Here is a 13,175-nt window from a genome sequence, read left to right on the forward strand (position 1 = left end):
TAAATACAATTATACATTTAAATAACTCGTGCTACACACACCCATTTATATCCCGTGCAGCAATATCTATACACCAACATTTACACACTACATACAACATATAACACACAAATGCACACAGGGGCGGGGCACATTGCCACAGCCATGTTCAAATAAGATGAATGACCAGAACAGCAAATAAAAGAATATACCATTTAGAAAACTGATTACACCTGGTTAAAGGTGTTGTGTATCTCCAAGATAAAAACTTTCAGGGCATTGATATTTTCATATCCAAATGTGGACAGCAATTGTTGGTACAATGCAAGTTCTGACCTGAACTAACACTGCAGTTTCCATTTCCTAATCAAGCGATAACTACAGGGTGCATTAAGTGTACAAGGCAGTCTTCCAAGTTTTTATACTAGTGATGGAGACAGCTTTCCCCAAGTACACTCCATGCTCCTGTAAGTGCTAATGCCTAAAAATAGAATCAGTCACTCTTTGTGGCAGGTTGTGCTGTCAATGGGAGTGTTTGCGACATTTGTTGAAACTGTACCATGTCTTGTTATTGCAGGATACCAGGATTTGGAATCCCAATTCCTAATGTCATACAGTAATATTTCCTACATTAATTAAGCACACTGTTCAGTGTTAAGAATGATAACTGAGGCCCTGTGCACACTTTGAATTTAAAAAGTATTTTAAACCAGCTTAAAATTGCTAAATATGGCTAGCATCTACACGACAAAGCATTTAACACCATACTCGAGAACCGGACTCCAGACCACCTCAGGATGTAGTCTCGAGTCCGCTTCTAAATTAGATCACATCATTTTGTTGTGTATCCTCCAGTATCCCAAAATTAACTTTGAAATGTTTGGTGCTTGGATATTGAAGGAGTTGAAAACTACTGTCAATACAGCTTTACTGTCTACAATTTTTGAGGTTTATATTGTAAGATGGTGGCTCTTGGAGCAATATTTCATTTTCCTGTAATTATCATTTTATTCTTGACTGTGGACCATGAGTCTTGAAAATGCATTTCTGTTGTGGGAATGAGGTAAATCTTGACTCCTGCTACAGTCTGTGTTATTTCAAGTTGCACTTTGATGGCTGAGTTTTATTTCCGGGGTCAAACATCAAAAATACACAAAGGACTCACCAAGATAACCCAACACGAGTGGCAAAACACAAAGTTTTCAGGTAAAAAATTATTTTATTTGTTTATTTAGCAGACGCCTCTATCCAAGGCGACCTTACAGAGTCACTTACAATTCCATCTCACCCGAAAGACGGAGCACAAGGAGGTCAAATGACTTGCTCAGGGTCACACAATGAGTCGGTGGCTGAGGTGGGATTTGAACCGGGGACCTTCTGGTTACAAGCCCTTTTCTTTAACCACTGGACCACACAGCCACCCTATGTTTATATAATAGAAAAATAATGTATGTACAGCACTATGAAGGTTAAACTATGCTACAGATGGGAGTCACAGGTACTGTGAACAGGTTGAACGGGTTCAGTCCTCATCGCTTCCTAGATCTACAGGGTTGAAATCCGGGTTGTCCTCTTCCAGCTCTAAATCATCTATGTCTTAGAACAAAGACTCGTCCACTTCCACATTATTGCCAGCTGGAACACAAGCACAAGAAGCAGAACATTTCAGTTTGTACAATCCACAACTCTCTGGAAATACCACAAGCTGAAACAGAGTGAAATAGAAGCTGCTCTTTTCTACCTTACCTTCTTCCAGAAACTGAATATCGGACGTGTCAAGATTATGGTCGGTTTCAAACAGCTGTTTTCCTACAAAAAAAAGAAATAACGAAAGTGGATTTTTTTATTATAAGTTACGCTATCTTGTTACAGTGCTTTTTATTCAGTAATTGGATTGCCTGGGCTACAATAACTACACCAATAGGCCATGCATACCTGAATGAAGTGTAGATCTATACTGATTACCCTCTTTAGGCTTTATTAGCTAGGAAAAGCACTCTGGAAGCTAGATTAAATACAGTTTGCCTTTACATTAGAGGGAAATATTGACCTGACTCCCAAAATCAACTAATCCTACCTTGAACAGCAGTTGTGATACTGAATGAATTACCAAAAACAAAAACTTATCCCAAAGTAGATTGTGTGAAGGCAAGTGCAGCTCAGTAACCATGTGCATTGCACTTGCCCCTTGCTTCCAAACTAAACACCCAAACCCACAGCATGCTTTCCCAGAGTGTACTGAACCATGGCTGAGTGCTGTGACAATGCTACAGCGTAATGAAGAGGGATAAGGTTTTTATTGTGCTGGTGAACAAGTAAAGCTTGAACCCAAGTACAGAGCACTTCAGCATAATGTCTTATTCTTGTTATATAAAATTCAATGTAAATACGTTAGTCAGTTTGGAAATTATTGTGTGGTCTACAGGAAATCTAGATGCAACATTAACTACAGTAGTCAGTGCGCTGACAGTATAAGTGATGACTGTCAAGTAGTCAAATATTTCACCTAATTTACATCGTATTCATTCAAAATCCCCTGTGGCACAAATAAAGTATACTGAGGACATATGACACACTCATTGGTGAGAAATGCAAACCATTTATTTTTTATAGCTACATAACAAAATTCTAGAAAAATGTCAGTTTTAAAATCATTTAGTAAAAAATGAATCAAACTCTAGAATTTTGATAACAACCATAACAAGTTAATTCAAAATAAAAATGGATTTACTAAATAAAAACTCATTGTTTTTCTCTTTATGTGAATGTCATCCTTGTTTTTTATTTTTAAAAAATGTTCTGGGCTATTTTCTTAGAACATTTTTACCCAGAGGAAAGGTACCCGACGAATCAGTACAAGTTCAAGGTAAATCTAGGTTTTAAGGTGTTTTTTTAAAAGAAAAAATGGTAAAAAATAATTTTCTAAAAGCGATAGTGCCCTCTCGACAATGGCTCTACCATGTGATAGTTGACCTTGACTTTTGTTAGCGTCCTTGCTTTGGCTCGGGACACAACTCCCGTTGCGATCAACTATCACACGGTAGAGCCAACATCGACGGGCACTATCGCTTAAGTATGAAGGGCTGCTTGGAGTCTACAGCTTTTCAACATCAGCATGCTGAAGTCAAGGTACCATTGTGATCAGATAAAAAGCACTGTTTCAAAGGTAACTGCCATTATGCTGTAGAGTTAAGAAGTGAAACAAAGAGCTATAGGGCTGAAATCCAGCGTGTGCCCCGAGATATCGCTATACAAAATAGTAACAACACGTTACAAGTTCAGTATAAAACCAAACGATTCACTTACCAGTAAGTTTGGACTTTTTTCTGTTTTCTTCTGTTAAGTTCTGCCATCGCCAATTCAAATTTTGCTCTCCAAGACAAAAAGTTTTCTATTGTGACAATAGTACCATGGAATTGTAACTGTGGCAAAATAAAAAATACAGAAAAATAAAATTAAAAAAAATGAAAATATTGATAATGTAAAATCACCATGACATACATCCACAGTATAAACATGACAGGCAGGCAGAGGAGAATCTGATAATCTCAAATGCTACAGTGCTAAAGATCCTTCCGTAGCAAGTGCCATCAAAAACGCAGTTCTCTCTGTATACATAAAACTCTAGTGTGAAAGATGTACATACATAAACCACCTCCACTTGTTCTAAGTCCAGGATAAACCCAAGCACACAGCACTTTAGCATTAACATCTTATTTTTTGCAAAGATTAACTTAAATAAAGTAAAAGTGTGCAAGCTAGTTTATTTTTATTTTTGAATAGGCAGCAAATTCTGGTCTAAAGTAGCTCCCTATTGTGAAGTCATCTAGCACAGTGGTTCCCAAACTGTGGGTCGCAAGAGGTATCGGAGCGAGTCGCGGAACCAAACAAAGTAAAACAAACATATTTTTAGTTTGAAATTAATCAGAAAATAATTACCCTAAATATTTTTAATCTGAGAAAACAAAACAGACAAAAGATAAGATCACTACTAGACTAATTACTAATTACAATGTAGCCCCCCACCCGCATGTAAAATGGTCTGGACCAGAAAGCGATCACGTGCTCCTACTGAACGTCACCTCACCAGTGTGCGGTAGTTAGGCTGGTAGTGTGTATTTACGCAAACAATTTGTTAAAATGGATACATTTTTAAAACACAGGAGAACTAGCGATCTAAGTACAAGTCCAATGCCTCCATGAAAAGAAAAGCAAACCTGTTTCAATGAAATATGACCACATTTCATTGAGTTTGGCTTCATTGTGTGTGGGACTGAAAACGAACTAGCTCCAAAGTGTGTGTTGTGCCTAGAAATGCCTGCAAAGGAAACCATCTAGGCTTGCAAATTTAAAAAGGCATCTAATTACCTAGAATGCACAAACAGCTGTGGCTTTTATTTCTTAGAAAAAAAGAACTGAAAAAAAGCCCTGAAAATATTGTATCTTGCATATCTGCACATTGCAAAATCAAAAAAGCCTGAATCGGGGAAGAGCTGGACATCGTTGAGCAAATGCTAGGTAAGGAAGCCGCAGTAAGTCAAAAGATCAAATGTGTGCCACTGTCAAATACTACTGTACAAAGTAAGTACTACTGTACACAGGCGTATTGAAGACAGAGGTGGAAGTGTTCCGTCTATAGACGATTTTCTGTCTTAAATATTTGGGAACTGTGAAAAATGAGTGTGTGTTTGGAATGTGTACGGTAACAAATGCTGGCGTTGGCAAGCTGAGAGCTGATTTCGTAAGCAAAAATGAAAAGTTGTTTTCAGCTCCTTGCAATTTACCGTGAAAAATCTGCATTTTATTTTCCTTGCAGCATTTTACACTGTAAAGTCATACTTTTATCAGCGCCGTGCATTTGGTTACTATGGCAACGGGGTCAAAAAAATACCGACTTCATGATCGTGTTTGAGTTATACTTAAATTAGTCTGTACAAGGAGGCTGCGTGGTCCAGTGGTTAAAGAAAAGGGCTTGTAACCAGGAGGTCCCTGCTTCAAATCACCTCAGCCACTGACTCATTATGTGACCCTGAGCAAGTCACTTAACCTCCTTGTGCTCCGTCTTTCGGGTGAGACATAATTGTAAGTGACTCTGCAGCTGATGCATAGTTCACATACCCAAGTCTCTGTAAGTCGCCTTGGATAAAGGCATCTGCTAAATAAACAAATAATACATTGACCTAGCGAGTCAGTGGCATATATGATGTTACAATTTACTAATAATTTGAAGGTATCTGTGGTTTTAAAACTTCATAATTATTTCTATGTAGTATTAGAAATGTAAAGAAATACAAAAACTTGGGTTTTGTCATTTAAGGTTTGCCGTTAAATGTTTACCAAGCAAAATATGTAAATTGGACGTTCCTTTTCAATAGTGTCAACATAATTTTAAAAGGTTTACAAAACTTGAAACCGTCGCTGAATTTGTCACAAGGTTGTTTTAAAAAATCTATTTTTGTCTGCTTGTTACATTTTTTTTTTTTGCAGCCAACACATTTACAGAACATTGATACATTCTTTAAAATTGTTTCAATAGCGACTCAAGTTTCAATGTTTGAATGCCGTTTGACCTTTGACATAGCACAAATACTTCCAAGGTAAAACACACAGCTAAATGCACAGCTGTGCCTGAGGCCTCTGTTAATCATTAAGAGCACAAATGAATCAAGGAGTGAAGGTTCACGTTTTCACTTTGACATTGGTTCAAAGTGGATTTCTGGTCATACACAGATTTTGTTTCCAGTCCTTCAAATACATGCGACTCCACCCATATACAGACCTTTTCTGCCTCCTCTGCTTCTATTTCTTTCTTCTTCTCCTCCTCTCATCTGTTCTTAATTTGATCGACAACTTCATTTAATTTGTCCTGCACTGCAGTCAATAGTGTGAATATCATCACTATGCCCAGGTTTTCTTCTGCCTGTACAAATGGAGTTTTAGTTAACAGATGTTTCTAAGATCACTATATATACTGTATGAAGATATCCAGGTGACAATGTGTGATGGTCCTAATGGCCTACTTTGTATGATGTGTAATAAGATGTAATCACCTTATGTGAGGGACTGTTCAAAGCATCACCACTATATTTATTGTACATCACTAGGCTTGCTACTTTTCGATTGTAATCGATAAAGCTCGTTAAACGTTTAATTCCCCCAAAATATGAATTAGACTGAAATAAATTTATATAGGTTAAATGTCAGTAAAACCACTCCCTATTTTTTTCTTACCAAAAATAATAATTTAAGAAATCATCTCTAGTCTGTGGTTTTTATACTTGCTGTCTCTCCTGTCTCCGTTCCGCTCTGAATGGCTAGGGGTCACTGTCAGTCAAATCGGTGATTCCTTAATAGGCTAGTGTAGTTTCACGGTCAGTCATTTCATCCTGTCCTGACAGATTTCGTTGGCTGAAGCAGCGCTAGAATGCTCTCATTCATTTAAATGACTATCAATCATCAGACCGACTGTGCACTTTCATTTGCCAGCAACAGCAGCTGTCATTCAAAGCGCCTACAGTGAAATTAGTGGGTTAAGGTGTAGATAAGCTTTTGCTATTATAGGTATATACTGTGACAGTTATTAGTTTGATTTGAAAATGGGGCGCAAGAGGAAAACACTTAATAAATATTGTGCACAATACCCTGATCGACGGCAGGACGAAGCGGGCCCATCTGCCTTGCCTCCAGTGAGTCCAGCTGTGCTTAAAGAGAGGGGCGGAGCTCGGAATAAGTGCAAGTTAGTTCTGTTCAACTATCTAATGTTTTGTTCTGTGCATATTGTTTTTACTTGTAAATTTATGCTATAAAAGTCTGTATAATTAACTTTATATGCTGCGTTTTCTACGGGTTGAGACATTGTTTTAATTTGTATAGGTATAGCTTCGCTGTGACCAAACGTTATTTCAATTAGAATGTTGGTAACCATGGTTTTGTTGCATGTTGAATATGATAAAGGGGTTTCTCTAAATCAGACGTTTCTCAATGTCTTTTTTTAAGCATAAAGGTTTATTTTTACCCATGCTCTGTTTGAATTGAAAAATAAAGATTAATTAAAAAAACGTTATTTTCTTTAGAAAATAAACGTTGATATTAACCGTTGATTTGGGAAAAAAAATTAAAATCGAATAGTAGCAAGCCTATATATCACATATCAGAAATCAAAGTGATGTATTTGCAAAAATTCCAGTACATCTTATCCTGTGTACAGAATACCAAACCTAATTTCAATGTTCAAAAATCAAATCAAAACAAACAAACAAAAAAAAAACCTGGCACCTTTTGTAAAATGCATCATCCTATTAACTTCACTCTTTCTTAATTTTGATGAACTGGACACTAGTTTCTCAAAAAGAAAATATTATCAAAATCGCTACAAACTTTAAAAAATGCATGTTTCTCCAGCGGTTAATTTTGGACTGAACCATTTCACGACCTGGGGAGGGGGGATAAATTATGTTTTACAAAAATAAACATTTTTTAGTTTTAAAGCTATTCCCAAGTACAAATCAGAGTTTGCGTTATCCGGTAAATACCGGTCAGCGACCATTTCAGAAGCTCGTTGACCGGCAGACGCGGAAGCCTCAAGTCAGTTTGACTGGCAGCAAAACGGCAAAAAAATTCTCGCTCCGAGTGGCTCACTTACTGAACGCTCCCATAGACAGTTGCCGTCTTGGCGCGTTCGTGCCTATTTACATCAGCCCATGCTCTTTTTTTTCATTGAAGAAAAATCTGCAGGTTGCAAGCGTAAATATATGTCTATGGTTGCGAGCCGATGTGTCTCATCAGACTAATAGGGACATTTTTTCAAAAATGCTGCTTCAAATACAGCTGCAAGTGAAAAAGAAACAGAACTGGATGTGCCTGAAGAGCCAGAAGACATCAAAACTACTACAAAGCCTTCAACAAGTAAGAAAATAAAGAGATTGTACAACCCTGTGTGGGAATTTTTTTTTTTTTTTTGTGTGGGTACGACACGAAAATGTCGATGGCACTGACCAAGTATTTTGCCAGTTTTGCATAAAAGCTGCACGTAAAAATGGATTTACTAAAGGCTTGGTTAATATGCAAGTTTCTTCCTTGACAGCACACGCCGAGTGCAGCGACCATACTTGAGCTATACTAGTGTAGCAAGCTACATGAAAAAGCACTGTGATAAGCAAGTCAATCGTCAGCCAGCAAACTGATTACTCAGCTGAAAGTTGTTTATCACATGGCACAAAATGACATTCCAAGTCACCAGTTTAGCAAAGATGTACGCTAAAATCTCAACGTTTGGAAACAAATGATTTAACTGTTTTGTTTTATGTTTAATTAAAAATATGAATGCAAAATGAATTTTTCTATGTGTAATTTTGAATATGTGTAGAGTGGACATAACTGGTTCATTTTGTGTGGTGACTGGTAAAATATTTAGGAATAGGTCACTGTGACAGGCTGCATTTTTTTCCTAGTGGAAACGCTGTACAAACTAAATTTGTGTAACTTGCAATACATGTACAAGAGACGTCATTTCGAACAGTTTGGTTTCGCTTCACGGTCCTCTCGCCCAAACTTCACGAGATGTCATGTCATAAACCCGCCTACGCACAATGTATTAGCTTATAACACAGCTACAGGTCCCCAGTCCCAAAGTAAAACTTAACGTGTCCATGCTCACATACTGGCCCTAGCTAGAACTTCTTGACATAACAACCTGAAAGTAGATATTGATGCATGTTGAACTTGGCTCCATTATTCATGATAAACAAGGTCAGTTTAGCCTAAGTCAAATATTGATGCATTTAAGCACAAAAATAAGGTTGTTTCTTCAGCACAGGGACCAGCATTAAAACAGTATGTTTGCTAAAGCTAGGGTATTCCTAAATAATAAGAGTGGCTTTGGAGTTTGAGCCAATAGCCTCCTATATACTTGAAAAGAGACTTGTGCTGTATGATATAGAAATGTAGTAACCGCACAACACTCGATAATATAAACACACTAACGGTTAAAAGCACTAAAGCTTACCTGTTGTATTAATGTCAACATGTCTGTGGCATCACTGTCTTCAAGGTTCTCTGTCTCCAGAATTTCATAAAGCGGAGGTTCGTCTGGATATTTCTGTAGGTACGTAAACAATGATTAGAGGGAGAGAGATATAACTGGCTGCATTAAAAAGTAGATTTAAACACATTTAACTTTGCTCTGTAATATGTATATGTGGCTAAGCGGCTGACTCTGTACAGGTGCAGGAGTGATGCAGTGAGTGGTGAAACGAAGAAGGAGAGTTGGAAAGGTATTTTTATTTTTATATCCAGGTCTGGTGACCAAATGAGAAGACCCCAGCAATACACAACAATGTGTAGTGCACGGCGTAAATAACAGCGGGTTGCAATACCAAATAATAATCACAAATATATCTGCCCCACAATAATACTAACACGGTCACCAGTACTGGGTGCGTGCAGCAGTGCTCGTGGTGGGTGCTACAGTTTATTAGTGACAATCGTGCAGTGCTGGCCCTTAGCGACAGCTCCGGAATTGTGTTTAGCCGTCTAGTAATATACAAAAGAAGACAATAACAGACAAACAAAACACTCACAAACGTTTTTATCTCTCACAGTCCTTACAGTTCAAAAGTTTAAACCAAGCGAAGGAACAGCGATTCTCCGTCCCTTTTATGCCATCACACATGACCCCTTGGTAAATGAGTGCAACAACCTCTCCAATCTGAGGCTGCCATGTCGTTTCCCTTCCGGGTCAATGCGTTCTTGCAACAGTCTTGCCTTCATCCAGACTGGACGACTTCCCGACCCAGGGAAAGAACTGTCAAACCAGCCCGTCCAAAGAACTCTGTTCTTGCTGCTTAGCACCCTCACAGGTTGGGAGGGAGATTTACAACCAATAATCATTGTATTTATGTCACAGTTTACCATGGGATAACACAAATGTATAGGCCCTGATCAACAATTACAACAACATGTCCACATGTTTACTTTTCTATTGCTACAATTCCATTATCTATAGTTCTGTCCATGATTCATACACTGTAATAATGCAACAGATTCATGGTACTTTTTCTCAACCCGCAAAAAACAAACATACATATAAAACCCTTATGTTCAGAATGATTGGTAAAGAGAGTTACAATCAGCAATGACAGAATATTGCTCTGGATTACAAAATATGGGCAGGTAATACATTTTGCAAATACAGCCAAATGAAATGAAACATTGCATTAAAGAAACACAGCAATTGTTTGTGGGCTCCCTGAAACCTGGACCAAATGGTGGTTACCTACACTGTCTGGCCACTTTATTCAGAAATGCCTGCCTGATTGTAGTTGGCATCGCCCGGGTGAGGGGCATGTTCTAAAACCCTTGGTCCCATGATTGCTCTCAAAGGCCGACCGAATGCTGAAGTCTACTTAAACATCATTGCGGATCAAGTCCACCCAATAATACTGCACCAGTGCCCTGATGTCAATGGACACTTTCAATGGTAATACACCCATCCACATGAGCATGCATGATAGACACTGCAGACAGCTTCCATGGCAACCACTATCCCTGGATCTCAAGCCAACATTTAAATGACCCCTTCATCATCACAATTCTCTGCCTACATCTCTACACCAATTGTGTGAACTATTAAATGGATTAACATCCATTGAGATGCCTTCCAGGTCAGTGGAGGCTATGCCACATTGTGTCGGGACTGTAATCTGGGAAAGTGGTTGCCCAACCTGACATCTGGTACACTACGTTCTCGCTAGCCGCTCGCCACGTCACCACATGCAAAACCTTTTCCCTTGTGACTCAACTATTTTTCCCCAAGTTCGCCATGGTGGCGAAGGCTTTGAAAAATGTATTTGTGCAAGACTGCCAGCACGATTACATTCAACGTGTACTGGTAGATGAATCAATACAGACTGTTTAGTTTGATTTCATTTTGCCCAATGAAAGCCCAAAGTACAAAAAACTAAAATATGACCTTGATTCTACTGGTCACAGGGAGGTGAAGCAGTCATGGTTTCAAACATACCTTTTCACAGACGGCAAGACAGAAACACGCAGCTTCACAAGATCACAGCGAAGTTTTTTTTTGTTGTTGTTTGCTATCTCTTCAAAATGTGCTTAAATATATTTTGGTAAAAGTAACAGAGTGGATTCGAAAGAGGAACAATTTAATAAAATAATTAACATTTATTATTTTAAAAAGAAGGATTCGTCTCACTATGATTTATTGAGTTGTAATGTCAGAATCGGCGCAATATTACTGTCAGTAATCCCAGGTGAAAGTACACGGTTGAAAAAAAAAAACGTTTTTTTTTTTTTAACACAGCTGTGGCTGTACAATCCTATTATTAATCACATTAGTACAATCTTGTGTAACTAGAGCTGCAGTTGGTCAGGGAGGCATTCATATTAACAGTCATACACTAATAGCACTGTCTAGTACCGGCACCATTTTTAATATCTCTGCAAACCTATCAGAATTCACCAAGTCTGTAATGACGTTTTTCACGTGGGACTAAGTTTGGCATATACTAAATGGGAATCGGAGTTATAGTGCAATTTAAATATAACATGTATGTGTATTGTAAATGGTAGGGTCTGGCATTTAAATATCTATGTGTTTTCAAATAAAATACATGTCTTTTGCCTTGCTGAAACAGAATGTTATAGTATTGTTAAGCGGCTTAAGTTGGCCCTGTCCACACTACATAATCGATCTCGAGAACCGTACTCAAAACCGCTCTAATTAATATTAATACAGCTCAAAGCGTCCACACTAAAGTACCGTTTCATGTTTAGTCAGGCTTAATGCGTCCACACACCATTAGAATAGTTCAGTGATTGTAAAACTCGTTGGGTTTTCTGCTAGAAGTGCAAAAGGAAACTAAAAACTAAAGATTGTATCTATGCTAGAATTTGCAACAGGGAAATGCAGCTTTTATATATTGAAGCATACTGTACACAAACTGTTGCAAGGCACGGCCCATTTTCAGAAGGCGTGAGCAATACACCACGGCTGTGTTGTCCTTACACTTGTAATATACAGTTTAAAAAGTTAAAGCATTGGGAGTGGAGTATGTGAACCCTGCCAATGCATGACATTACATACAATACAAAGTACAGGAACACCCGAGTCTGCGGTATGAAATGAATTTACTTAGTTTCACAACAAATATTATTACTAAGACAGAATATCTAGTATTTACTTGAATCCTTACAAAGCACATGTTTGTACTTGTATTTGTAAAATACCTGTGTGTTGCCACAGACTGCAAATTGCTATAGCTGGCAGTTTGTATTATTATTTTATTATTAAATGAATTTGGCGTTAATGAACAGTAACGGCCACGTTAAGTATTTGCTTCCATATATATATATATATATATATATATATATATATATATATATATATATATATATATATATATATATATATATATATATAGACACACACTACCTGTATAAACGAATCCGGATAGATGGACTCTAAAGCCTCCGCCTCATTCTTCTGCTCCTCTCCGTAATCCGTCATTTTCACCTACTCAATTTTCCATTGATTATTACATTGAAATATTGCCTCCGATTTACACTGTCACCCAAAGAGAACCGAGGCCCAGCAAGATCTATTATTTCTCAACAATGCCGGGCGAGACGCATCTGCAAATTAAATCTATCTGGAATATCTTTTCAAAAATGTCCACACCGGTCTATTTAACATGTATTAAGTATTTCTAATATTAATCTTCATTTGGTTTCCTTAAATGTAATATCCACTGTATCAATAAGTGTAACTCCGCCGACCGCTATTTCGTGGATATATGAATTGGGGCTGTTTTAATCACGTGTTGAGTTACAATGTTGAAGTTTGAACGGGAGGTCAGGTGACATGATCACTTTCTTTTTATTTATTTCTTTTTTTAAATTGAATACAACATAAACACTACAATTACACAATACAACATGTGAGGAAACATGTACAAAGTGACAGATGTCCACCATACAAAACAAAACAAGCGCAAACTCCTTCCTTGACAACTTACACAAATGAACAGTATTTAATAAGGATAACGTTTTTATTACTTTTATTTTTTAAAATTTTTATGCCTATTAAAGTGGTTATATATATTTTTTATTTCCAGAATAAATATAATAATTCCCCTAAAATTTAATTTTATGAATATTAAATTTACCTAAAATTATCA

General features: G+C 37.5%; 1 pseudogene; it reads right to left on the bottom strand.

Annotated features, from left to right (window-relative positions):
• Positions 1-1,192: 1,192 nt before the first annotated feature.
• On the bottom strand, positions 1,193-12,971 carry LOC117402585 (RWD domain-containing protein 1-like; annotated as a pseudogene).
• Between the last annotated feature and the right edge of the window lie 204 nt (positions 12,972-13,175).

Source organism: Acipenser ruthenus, chromosome 5, assembly GCF_902713425.1.
Source record: "Acipenser ruthenus chromosome 5, fAciRut3.2 maternal haplotype, whole genome shotgun sequence".
In the NCBI taxonomy this organism is placed as follows: Eukaryota; Metazoa; Chordata; class Actinopteri; order Acipenseriformes; family Acipenseridae; genus Acipenser; species Acipenser ruthenus.